Below are 11,620 nucleotides of genomic sequence, written 5' to 3'. Positions count from 1 at the left end.
ACCCAAATTTCAGAAGTCTAAGTCTTTTGGAACGAGACACCCTCGACGGCCCGTCGTGTCCATGACGGCCCGTCGTGGGTTCCGTCGACTCACACAGTTTTTCCAGAAATAAAATCTGCTGCTCAAAACGACTAAACAGGTCGTTACAGAATTGACGGTATATCCACACCATCAAACATTCATCAAGGAAGTCAAATTGTATGACCTAGCGATGGTGGTTATATAATTAAAAGATACAAAACTACTGGCTCTAACTAAAACATATATAATAAATAAATATTGAAAACATATATAACAAATATTGGAATTGAGAACATACAAATTTTTTTATTTGCTTTTTGGCTCTGTGGCAGACTTATGAGCAATTTTATTCGGTCGATAAGAGTTGAGACGTAGACTGGAGATTTTATGAGCCTATTTATAATTTTTTTTTTCTAGCCCTAAACCTAAGTTCCCAAGGTATTTGGCCCATAGTTAGCGTTTATCCCAAGTTTTTAAATATTTTTTTGATAAATAATATTTGGGTCAAGTTTTTTTTGAAATTACACCTTGTGTTTGGGTTCAATTTTTTTTAAGAATATTTGACTATTTAAAAAAAATATGATTTATACCCATATATTCTAAAACTATTAAAAATACGTATAAATTTGTATTATCTATTTATAGTGAATGATAACAATCAACAACCATAAAATAACAATATATGCAAGAGTGATACAATAATCGTATAATCAAACTTTTCATTGATTCAATTATAATTATAACACATTAAAACAAAACAAATTGTTCTTTTTTTCAATTTTATCACTCAAACTTTTCCGGAGGAGGAAGTAACAAATACTAAGTGGACTTAATAAATAATGGATATTTTTTATAAAATATAAAAGTTTGAGGTAATTTTTGAATTTGCTGGTTATTTAATTTATGCATCAACGCTATAACTATAATACTTAAACATTGATAAAAAAAATTAGATCTTAAAAGTTCTAATCGCACAGAAAATAAAACTCTTACTAATACAGACATTAGTACTTAGCAAACAATTAAAAGGTGCATAAAATTGTAAATTAAGAAAACTTACAATTTTATGTGGTCTGTTGTTGTTGTTAAAGAAAATCTGAGCACTTAAAATTTTTCAGGATAATGTGATAAACCTATTTGATTTGGTATTTATAGAAAGTTTTTTCTCTGAAAAAAAAAAAAAAGACCATCCTTGACCATGTGTAATTAAGAGTCCCGCTAAGAAAATAAATACTATTCCCATCCATATTTGGTAGAAAAGGTTACTAGAAATATTTATTTTAATTTACTTGCTATTTTATAAATTAATTATTTTTGTTCCTTTTTACCTTTAATATTATAAATATTCTTGAAATAATATTAGCTAAGCCTGTTTAAATGGGCTTGTGACTTTAAATATGGAAAAATTATGCGGTTAAATAAATGTATACTACTTAACTACTCATCATAGCTATGGTTTTCTATAATTACCACTCGCGACTAACATTAAACATTAATTACGTGGCTGACTTCGAGTTTGTATAATTATCCACATTTGTATATGTATAATTCGCCAGAAATACAAATACATATGTATAATATACAATCATCTAATCGATATACATATACAATTCACCTTACTCCCACTCTCTGCCCTCTCTCGCTCGCTTCTCTCTCCCTCTCCCAGTCTCGCTCGCCTCTCTCCTCCCTCTCCCAATCTCTCTTGCCAAATGTACAAATGCATATGTATAATATACAATCATCTAACCGATATAATATACAATTCACCTGTCTCCCACTCCATGTCATCTTTTGCTCACCTCTCTCATCCCTCTCCCAATCTCGTTCGCTTCTCTCCTCCTATCCCAATCTTGCTCGCCTCTCTCCTCCCTCTTCCAATCTCGCTCGCCTCTCTCCTCCCTCTCCTAATCTCGCTTGACATATATACATATACATATGTATAATATACAATCATCTAATCGATATACATATATAACTCACCTCTCTCGTTTGCCTCTCTCTCCCAGTCTCGCTTGCCTATCGCCTCCCTATAATATGTAGCTACGAATTGTAGTTTCAACCAGGCTTTTGTGTGGTTATATATGAAAGTTTCTCTTCAAATATTAAGAGCATGTTCCTTTTTTGGTTAAGTCGTTAAGAAATAAAAAACTGAATCATTTCTTAGTCCTTTTAAAACTGTACAACAGAAGAAAACGGAAAACATTGACAATTCCTTATATTTATAGAAAATTTGATTTAAACATTTGAACTACATTCTGCTTAAAACACATGATAATGTATTTCTAGTTTTCTACTAGACACTTTCTCCTCAAATTGTAAAAAATTATATGTGAATGTTGTCAATTTGAGGTCAGCTAGAAACTTTGATGTAAAGTGCACTATGATACAAAACACATAATTTAAACCAACATATACACCATAGTTTAATCAAGAATTTACCAATTATTTTGTATAACCAAATTAATTAAGATTTGTGTATATTATTATTTAACATTGATTTTCATATCAATATTATCCATAAATGGTGGTAAATATATAAAATTTGATTTATAATGGATTGTAACATTTTTTTTATTATATATGAAACCTGCAATTAAAATACCATGATCTATAAAGGATACTAAATGTTCCGTTTTAACAATTTTGGCAATAAAAAAATGAATCTACAATTCAAATCCGTACAAGAAAGATCGAATAACTTACAATCAAATATCATAGGCACAACAATAACATAGCAATTATCAATACTTCTGATCATATCCTCGCAAAATAATTTGATCAATTTTTTTGTTGGGCCCGTAGCCATTTTATTAATTGACAAGCAAAATAGGCCTGACCAAACGGCCCCAATAAGAAATAAATCCAGCCCAGAAAGTAACCCTATAAACTTCCGCCTCATTCTCACTTTCCTTGTATCTTTGTCGTTCATATGCTCCCATCTGGCGGTCGTTAAAACTTCCAACTTCGCCGTCTTCTTCTATGGGTTTGGTGCCTTCTTTCTCCACCCTTCCTCCACTTTCGACAGCTCACACAAGAGCATTCACTACCAAAAGGTAACTCTTCTCCATCCTTTCTTTTGCCTCATTTTTCATTTCTTGATATTTAATTAGTGGTTGCCTTTGTTTGTGAAGTCAACCAGTATGTGGAAATCTTGGAGGTAGCTATCCAGAGTGTGCAATATCACAGGTTCCTCCACTCCTTCTTTAGGATGCACTTTCCCCCCCCCCCTTTAGATCTGACCCTGCTTTCTTTTTTTTCCCTCCTTTGAACTGTTCAAGTCGAATTGGTGCTTCAAACACACTTTTTCTTTGGTTTTGAGCTGACCTCCATGCTTTCTTATTAGAGATGATGTTTTACCCTTGCCTGTTTGGTGAAAGTTTTCGTGTGTTAATGTTGATTAGTAAGAGCTTTGTTATTGTAACTACAATGACTCCCCCCCCCCCCATGTGGACGTTCTCTTATTAATTCTTTCTATTGCATCCCTTTCCTTTCATATTATATACCTGATTCTAGCCATGTGGTTTAATCTATTTTGTTTTTATCCTGATGGATGGCATCTGTGCTTTGTCAATATTAATAATGATGCGCTTTCATGTTGTTGGTAATTTTGCAAACCCACTGAATTCTGCTTTGTCTGTGCTAATGATCGCTAGATTAGCTAAATAATCCGCTATTTGATTGTTTTCCCTAAAAATATATTGAACAGTAACATTTTGTTGTTGTATTTCTCTGATTATTTCATTCGTAAATTCTGTAATTTCCCATGATACTTTCCGTGTCTGTTGAATAAGGTTCTTTAGAGTGAGAGAAGCAGTTTTAATAACCATGTTCTATAAACTATTCGGTGTACTAAACCTTAAGCCTCTTGTATTGCTCTTGCCTCCACTTCTATATTCATAGCAATACCAATTTCGCCTGCATGTGCATGGATGAGGTCTCCAGTTTTGTTTCTTTTGCAGAAACCATACGCACCCTCCCCTGTATTTCCTTTAATGGCACTATACATATTACACTTCAATTGATCTTCCTTCGATAGCTTTTTACAATCTGGTAGTAAATCCTTGGCTTATAAGCTCCTATTATTTTCACCATTTCAGGCCAAGATTTCCCATTTATTTTGAACTTTGAATTGTTAACTATCACCAGCAATTAGATTCTCCTTTCCATTTATTGTACCAACTCGTCAAAGGTGCAGTGACCCCATGCTTGACATGAATTCTTTTCTTCAACAAATTCCACACAATCAGAATTGGCATAACTCTAAAAATATGTTTGAGTTTTGTAGGAGCTTCCACATAACACTAGCTCTTATCAGCTTCGTTGAATTTCTTCCTTCTGTTTCCAAACCTGCTCATGAAGCAAAATACTTCCAAAGTTTTAAGCAATGTTAGAAAAAGATTTGACATTGTTTTTATTTGTTGTGTCTCATAATACCAATGTTGGAGACAATGTTCATTCTCATTCTCCTTAATTGTCATTTTATGGAAATCCTTCCTTTCCACGCCCTCCATAAAAAGAAAGTAATCTTAACAGGCAAGCTATTTTAACTTAAAGAACCTTTGAGTTTCCCATCCACCAAGGTTTATCCTGATCTCCTGTATTCATTACCGGAGAGATAGAACTCACAATGTGATCAGTCATTTCTTCAGAAATATACTGTATGAGTTTCCTCCTATCCCACTGATTTTCTATAATAAGATTTTTGACCTCCATCTCCTCCTCCCTCCTCCCTTTTATTTTCTTCCACATAGTACCAAGCCACTTGTTTTGTCCAATCATCTTTCTCCATACATGAATTGCCGCTTGTCTTTGTGCCATTATTGGATGCCATTTTTTTTCACAATTCTACATAAATTCACTCCACAAAGAATTAGTGGATGTTATGAATATCCATCATGTATCGATCTAAATCCCGCTCCTCCCTCTGATTTTGGTAAGCGCATTGTTTCCCATTCAATCTAGTGTTTTCCTTTCTTACTCCTCCTGTGTGACTCCAAAAGCTTTGTCATAATCTTATGAATCTGACTTATTACTCCCTTAGGAGGATTCATAGTAGACATACGATAAATAGACATTGATTTTAAAACATGATCTATTAAAACATACATCCCCCCATAAATCAAAAGTCGATTCTACCATCCCTTCACGCTTTTGGCAACTTTCTATATTAGCTCTTCAAAATATGACTTCTTTTTTCTCCCATAAAAACTGGGCATCCAAGATACATAAAAGGAAAGAGACCTTGTGAGACTCTAGTAGTGCTTTTATTCCTCTAACAAACAGAATAACGAACCTTTTCATATCGATATACATAGCTTTTGTTCAGGTTTATGAGCTGTCCTGACACATATTCAAATCTCCGTAGAATCTTTATCATTGTTTTCATTGACTTCTTATTCGATGAATAAAAAAGGATTGTATCATTCATATAAGACAAATGAGTAATCTCTCTACTCATTTTCGCATCCCAAATCTCTTGAATTCTGCATCCTCATTTAGCCCATTGAGACATCTAGCTAATACATACCTTTGTTGCTATAATGAACAAAGTGCGGGAGAGGGGATCACCTTGCTTCAGTCCTAAAAAGATTGAGAAAACCAAAAGACTGGACATTAATTAACATGGAGTACCAGTAAGTAGATATTAATCTCAACACCATATAAATAACCTCTCATCAAAAAAAATCTTCGCATAACTTGAATCAAAAAAATCCCTAACACCCTATCATATGCTTCAGTCATGTACAACTTCACCACAACATTATGGTATTCATTCCTCTTGTTTATGTCTTTTAATATCTCTTGCACTTGAAAAACATTTTCAACAATACTTCTTCCTTTCATTAACCCTGATTAATTCTTAGAGATAATATCAGGAAAACCTCGAATTATACTTCCATGCAGAACCATTGACAAATATTATTAGCAAAAGATCTCAAGTTACTAAGGTACATGAATAAATAATACATACCAACAACCAAAATCAAAGTAAGAAGTATAAACAATAAAAACTACCTTTAAGCATGGATAGAAACAAATGGAAAGCCACAGAGTCTCACATCCGTTATATTTATCGAATAATTTATGGCTATTACAAGGGAAACATAGTTGTGAGAAAACTTACCAAGATGTAAGCCAGCAAAAAGTAATACAGTCACCAGCAACAAGCTTGATTTAAGGAACTAGATTTACATTTTATTTTCTTGCATCCAACTAAGATATAAAGAAAAAGGAGATTGGGAATAACTTTGATTTCTCCGCCTTTAATTCAACTGTTAAAACAGAAGTGGTTATATTGTAGATCAATTGAAATAAGGGTGAAGAAAAATCAAGAGTACTTACAAATATCTACGAAGTTGGAATACAGGTTCTAACTTTCTTTCGAGTTTCTCACAAACTCATGGACCCGCGCTGAATGGTACACTTTCTATGGAGTAAGAAACACCAAAGCTACTTTAAAATTAAAAGGTAACAAAAAAAGAAATCTACCATTGATTGGTGAGCAAGAAACAACAGACATATCAACTATGAATAATCATTTATCGCCCACAGAAGAAGGAAAAAGAGACCAATATTTGAAAAACCCAATGGCCACATCCTCAATGGAGGAGAGAAGAAGATGAAAGGGTTGGGGTTTAATTTATGAAACCCTATTATTTAGGGTCTTGTAGTTATTAAAATGAACCTCCGTCACTTTTGGGCCAACTCAAATGTTAGTTTTTTTTTTGTGTGTGTTTTTATAGACTCCTTTTTAGAGCCAACTAGAATTTATTATATTTATAAATAATAGGTCCTCTGAGAAGGTTTGGATTAGCAAACTAGTCACAATCCCTAACATAATTATAAAAAAATATCTACACTTTAAATGAATTATTGTCATTTTTTAGAAAATAAATTGTATCAAAATATAATTAAATCAAGCCCACATTGACCATTCCCCCCCCCCCATCCGGTTAAAAAAACTCACATGTATTAAACATGAATACATGTGAGTCCATTGGGTTTTTTCAAATATTGGTCTTTTTTTCCTTTTTCTGTGGGCGATAAATGATTATTCATAGTTGATAGATCTGTTGTTTCTTGCTCACCAATCAATGGTTTAATTCTTTTGTTGTTACTTTTCAATTTTAAAGTAACTTTGGTGTTTCTTACTCCATAGAAAGTGCACCATTCAGTGGTGCATGAGTTTGTGAGAAACTCGAAAGAAAGTTAGAACCCTGTATTCCAACTTCGTAGATCTGTGTAAGTACTCTTTATTTTTGTTCAACCTTATTTCAATTGATCTACAAGATAACCCCTTCTGTTTTAACAATTGAATTAAAGGCGGAGAAATCCGAGTTATTCCCAAGCTCCTTTTTCTTTATATCTTGGTTGGATGCAAGAACATAAAATGCAAATCTAGTTCCTTAAATCAAGCTTTTTGCTGGTGACTGTATTACTTTTTGCTAGCTGACATCTTAGGTAAGTTTTCTCACAACTATGTTTCCCTTGTAATAGCCATAAATTATTGGTAAATATAATGGATGTGAGATTCTGTGGCTTTCCATTTGTTTCTATCCATGCTTAAAGGTAGTTTTTATTGTTTATACTTCTTGCTTTGATTTTGGTTGTTGGTATGTATTATTTATTCATTGTTGGAATTGTTTATTTATTCATAAATCTGAAAGTTTAATGACCTTCTCCAGAACTAGAACTACATTCGTGTAAGAAATATATTGGTATTTCACCATTACTGAAAATAACCATTACCATAAGCCATATATCTTTCTTTATAATCTCCCAACATGTTTGAGAAAATTCTTTTGAAAATCCATTTGGCCCACATGCATGCTCTTTATTCAAGCGGAACACTGCTTCCTTAACTTCTTCTTATATAGGCGCCCTTGTCATTTCGATATTCTTTTTTTTAGTTGTATTTCTTTCGAGCATTACTTGATTCTCATATCATTGACCCTCTTTAAATTGTTCACTAACATTAACTGCTTCCCCTCCTATGTTTTGAGTGGTTCGTATCATATCCCATGCTATATCTCTATTTCATTAATCATCGGTTTCCTCATGCCTTTCACATACGAATAAAAAAACCCTCTTATTTATATTTCCTTCCTTTAATCATTGCATCCCATTCTTTTGTTTCTAGTATTCCTCTTCTAGTTGATGATATTCTCTTAGAGAATCTTCAGCATTAGCTAAATCCTCCTTATTTGCCATTGAAGGGTTCATTAGCAATATCCTCCAAAGTGGCTATCTTTAAAAAAAATATTCCCATATATTTCTTTACTCCACTACATATCACATACACTATTGCTATGATAACATCCAACTTCAAGAAGCCTTTTGCCTCCAACTTCCATCTTTTTTCATCATTCTTGATCAAATGCTTGATTACTTGACTTCTTTAGCTCTAAGTCTTGAAATCCACAAATTTAATTAAGTTAGTTTAGGTTATTAAATTATAATAAAGACACTTAACACTCAAGAAAAAAGGTAATTCATATGTCGGTAATTTGTCAACTTACCCACTTATACGAAGCTTATGACATTAAGGAAAGAAAAAGAAAAGGTTTTCAAATCAAGTTTCTCTAGAAGCTCCTCGCTAGAAGATGGGGGGTTGTTCAAGCAGAGCTTTCCCAACTTCAAGAAGTCCTTTGTTGCATTCCTCCTCAAACAAAAGCACGATCCAGGGAAACCATTGTCTTTTTTTTCACAGCACACAAAGAACAGAAAGAGCACTATAATTTTGAAACTAGGTTTTAAGTTTGAAAAACCCAAAAGAAATTACCAGAGAGAAAAGGGAAAAATGGAAGTTCAAAATACCTAAAAGGTAACGTCAGATACTAGTTTCTAAAAGAATATTGAAGAGAGAAAGAGAAAAGGACGGGTTAGATGAAAAATAAAGTGCATACTCTTAAGCAACACATATATGTCAATGAGTGAGTAGGAGTATTTGACAGATGTGCGCTGCCTATGGTGTATGCACTCCATTTTTCATATGACCCCTCCTTTTATCTCCGTCTTTCTTACTTGTTCTTTGTAAACTACTATCTGGCGTTATCTTTTATGTCTTCATACACTTCTATTTTTTCTTTTGCTCTCTAGTGATTTCTTTTGGGTTTTTGAGACTTAAAACTCGGTTTCAAAGTTACAGTGATCTTCTTGTTCTTTGTCCACTGTGAAAAAAGGAAATGGTTTCCCTGACACGTGCTTCTGTTTGCGAGTAGGAATGCAACACAAAACTTCTTGAAATTGGAAAATAGTTGTTTGACCATCCCTTATCTTCCAAAGAGGAGCTTCTGGAGAAACTTGATGTGAGAGCCTTTTCTTTTTTTCCTCACTATCATAAGCCTTGTATAAGACGTAAGTTGACAAACTTACCGACATATGAATTGCCTTTTTTTCTTGAGTTTTAAGTGTCTTTGAGTATAATGTAATAACCTAAACTAACTTAAATTGGAGAATTTCAAGACTTGGAGCTAAAAAGTCAAGCAATCAAATATTTGATCAACAATGATGAAAAAAATAAGGAAGTTAGAGCAAATAATATTAAAAGTAAATATTAAGAATTAGTCACAAAAATCGTGCCAAGTTTAGTTTTTGTGGAGCCGTTTATGAGGGTAAAGGAGCTTGAATTTGGCTAAAAAGTCTGAAAAAGGAACATGTCTATCTCACTCCACGAAATGAAAATGCGGAGACGAAAATTGGAATGTCTCCACGATGTTGCTCCACAAAATTGGCAACAGGAGGTCATATTTGCCCAGATTTTGAGAGTTATATAAATAGGAATTAGGTCATTTTTCTTGGGAATCTGTTGATTTGAGTAGTCCAAGAGGAGTATCTCTAGTGAACTTTGCAAGGATTAAGAGATGTTCACCATAGAGTTTCCATCTTCTTATTTGTTTAATCTTCAACTATGTTTATTATTATACTTCATATTGTATCTTCTTCTAGTATGAGTAGCTAAACCTATTAGTTGGGGTTGTAGACTCTTATGACTTTTATGTGATTGAATACTTGGTTATCTTGCTTATTATTATTTGGGTTGTGATTATCTACTTTTTTTTTTACTTTGTGAGCTTGCGAACACTAAATTTTAGCCCTATATATTAATTTCTTGCTCGGACGGTGAAACTTGAATTGTATCTACCATTGATTTTCAAATCAATATTATCCATAAATGGTGGTAAATATATACAATTTGATTTACAATGGATTGTATCGTTTGTTTTTATTATATATGAAACCTACAATTCAAATACCATAATCGATAAAGGATACCATAATTTGTAATGGTTGTAAGTATTTCGTTTTAACAACTTCAACAATAAAAAAATGAATTTACAATTCAACTTCGTACAAGAAAGATCAAATAATTTACATTTAACTATAGTAGGAAAAACAATATCATAGAAATTATCAGTACTTGTGATCATATTCTCGCATTTTTTAACAAATTTTTGTTGGCCTCATGGCCATTTATTTTTTGACAAGCAAAATAGGTCGGGCAAAACGGCCCAAATAAGAAATTAAAGGCAAGAAAATATCTAATCCAACCTATAAGGTGACCCTATAAAGTTACGCCTCATTCACTCACTTTCTATTTTTTTTCCTTGTCCATATGGTCCCTTCCATGAGTTGTTGAAACCTCTAGCTTCGCCGTCTTCTCCTATGGGTTTGGTTTCTTCTTGCTCCACCCTTCCTCCACTTTATGCAGCACGCGCAAGAGCATTTACTACTGAAAGATAACTCTTCTTCCTTCCTTTCTTTTGCCTTATTTTCCATTTCTTGATATTTGATCTTGGTAGTCTTTGTTTGTGAAGTCCAGCGGTGTGTGGAAATCTTGGATTTAGCTATCTGGGGTGTGAAATATGAATACAGGTTCCTCCTCTCCTTCTTTAGGATTGCACTTCCCCCCTTTAGATCTAACCCTGCTTTAATCTCTTTCCCTCCTTTGAATTGTTCCAGCTGAATTTGTGCTTCAAGCACTCTTCTACTTTGGTTCGAGCTGAACTCCATGCTTTTTTTGCGAGAGATGATGTTGTACCCCTGCTTGTTTGGTGAAATTTTTTACGTTCTAATAAAATGTAGTTGTAATGACCCCTCATATGTGTGCGTTATCTTATGTAATTATTTCTGATCATCCCTTCCCTGCAGGATTAAGAATCTAATTCTCATTTGTCATGTGGTTTTATCTATTTTGTTTTTATCCTGATGGATGGCATATGTGCTTTGTCAATATTAATGATGCGGTTTCCTGGTTTTGGTAATTCCTCAAACTCTCTGATTTCCCTTTTTTTTGTGCTAATGATTGCTAGATTAGCTAAATAATCCACCATTTGATTGCCCTCCCAGAAAATATATTGAATTTGTAAAATTTTGTTGTTGTACTTCTTTGATTATTTCATCCATGATTTCTCCAATTTCCCATTGTACTCTCCATGTCTGTTAAATAATTTTCTTTAGAGTGAATGAATAAATTTTTATAAGAATGTTCTGTAAACTATTCATTGCACTAAACCTTAAGGCCTCTTGTATTGCTCTTGCCTTCGCTTCTTTATTCATAGCAATACCAATTTTGTCTGCTTGTGCATAGATGAGGTCT

This window comes from Solanum pennellii, chromosome 9, assembly GCF_001406875.1.
Source record: "Solanum pennellii chromosome 9, SPENNV200".
In the NCBI taxonomy this organism is placed as follows: Eukaryota; Viridiplantae; Streptophyta; class Magnoliopsida; order Solanales; family Solanaceae; genus Solanum; species Solanum pennellii.
This window is presented reverse-complemented; position numbering follows the sequence as displayed.